This window comes from Prionailurus viverrinus, chromosome B3 (assembly GCF_022837055.1).
Source record: "Prionailurus viverrinus isolate Anna chromosome B3, UM_Priviv_1.0, whole genome shotgun sequence".
Classification (NCBI taxonomy): Eukaryota; Metazoa; Chordata; class Mammalia; order Carnivora; family Felidae; genus Prionailurus; species Prionailurus viverrinus.
Window position 1 is genome coordinate 51,137,558 of NC_062566.1, and position 2,420 is coordinate 51,139,977.

Genomic DNA, 2,420 nt, shown 5'->3' on the forward strand with positions numbered 1-2,420 from the left:
CTTTCTTACTGTCCTTCAAAGTGACTAAACCGTGTTGCATTCCCACTGGCAGTGAATGAGAGTTCTTGTTGCTTCACGTTCTTCATCAGCGTTTGGTACTTGTCAATGTTTTGGATTTTAGCCATTTTAATAGCTATGTCATGGTATCTCAATGTTTTAATTTGAATTCTCTAATGACATAAGATACTGAACATCTTATGCTTATTTTCCATCTTTGTATTTTCTTTGGTGAGGTGTCTATTCAGAACTTTTTTCACTTTTTAATGGGGTGGTTTGTTTTCTTATCATTGATTTTTGTATATTTTGGACAGATGTCCTTTATAAGATATATGTTTTGCATAGATTTTGTCCCAGTCTGTCTTTTCACTTTTTTTTTAAATGTTTATTTATTTTGAGAGAAAGAAACAGAGCACGAGCAGGGTAGGGGCAGAGAGAGAGACAGACACAGAATCTGAAGCAGGCTCCATGCTCTGAGCTGTCAGCACAGAGCCCGGTGTGGGGCCAAACTCATGAACGGTGAGATCATGACCTGAGCCAAAGCTGGAAACGTAACCGACTGACTCTGTCACCCAGGCGCCTCTGTCTTTTCACTTTTTAAAAAAATTTTTTTAATGTTTTTATTTATTTTTGCGACAGAGAGAGACAGAACATGAGCAGGGGAGGGCCAGAGAGAGAGGGAGACACAGAATCGGAAGCAGGCTCCAGGCTCCGAGCTGTCAGCACAGAGCCCCACAGACTGTGAGATCATGACCTGAGCCAAAGTCGGACGCTCAACTGACGAGCCACCCAGGCGCTCCTGTCTTTTCACTTTTTAAAGTGACCAGTTATTTTCAGGGGATAATTTTGTAGAACAAGAGTTGTTTTATTCCTCTGCCTCCCACCCCCCTGCCAAAAATGTGTGCATTGTTGAAGTAACACTTGAACACTAGATATCAGATTTCTAAAACTAAGCTAGCCAAATAAAACTTACACTTCTCATATTCCAAGCAAAACTAAACTGAATGAGTGTTTGGTAAGATACAAAGTCACTTTAGGCAACTACAGAAGATAATTAGAAAGGTTCACATAGGGGCTTTATATTTCAATACTACCTAAAAGTCAGTAAAATTGAAGTTAGTGACTCTTGGATAAAAGAATACTTGAAAGTAGGAAGATTTTAAGGAAAAAATATAAACCTGGTATTTTGAGGACTGATTAGTTTTAGTAACTTTTACATAAAACCTCTGCATACATATTAGTTCTTATTTTACTGCTCTTAGATGAGTCTTAAACCAATAAACAGCTGGGACTAATAAGGTCTGATTTTTCAAATGCATTTTTGACACAGGTTTCCAGAAATATTAGGAATCTAGATGTAGAAATCTAGGTTGAAGTAAATGAACACCTATATAAACCTATATTTCCTCAATGACTTCGGCATTGTCAGAACATTTACCTTGACAGTTGTATTACCATGCAATTTCTTTAATAATCTGAAGGATAGCTCAAAGAACTCAAAACTGAGATTTGTTGATGAAGTCAAAAGGATAACATCAATATAAGTAAGTATTTTTACATATTTAACCTTATTTAGAGATTTAGACATTCCTAAATGTAACAGATACAATGAGTGAATGGATAAATGGACAAATGCATATAGTAAGTTTACTCTTTTTGCCAAAACGCTTAGACATTGTGCCAAATATTATCTGTTGATACTCAGCACCATCCTCACCCTTCTATATTCCTCCTGTATGTGATATTTCTCAGAATCTGTTGCCAGCAGTATTCTAACCAAATTCTACCAATGAGAGGCACTGGTGTAAAATTTAAGAGGATTTTTTGAGTCCTAGCAATAGCTCCTAGACCTTTGTTCCCCCAGCCCTAATTATTGTGTAAACCTCTAAATCTTTGGGCATGTAATCCTACATGAAATAGCTACAGTGCTTGGCTGAATATTGGCTAATGTTTTTAACATGTTTAAACAGTTTGCGAGGGGAAATACCATGATGTGAAGTCACTCCAGCCTACCATTCTGCAATATAGTATGAAAAAATGTAACACATTTGTACACTACTGAAAAACCATTGCTTCCAATGAACTAGACTCAATAAGCAGCCATCAGGAATGGTGTGTCCCTTGTTTTAAAAGGTTGCAAAGGGTAGGATATGTGGATTTTGTTTGGTGTCATGAAACTGGGGTAACACAAATCCAATGGCATCACCTAAGTCAAAGGAAGTTATTTTTCTCCCCAAATAAGAAATGTAGGTGTAGGCAGTCTGGGGGTTTTACAGTGGCTCAGTAAGGTCATCTGTGTTTCAGTTCCTAGTTTTCTGATCTGACATCCTTAGCTGTGGCTTTTGTCCTTATTCCTGTTCCATCATGGTTTCCAAAGGGATACTCCACCCTCTAGCTTCACAGGACAGAAAGAAGGCAAAGAA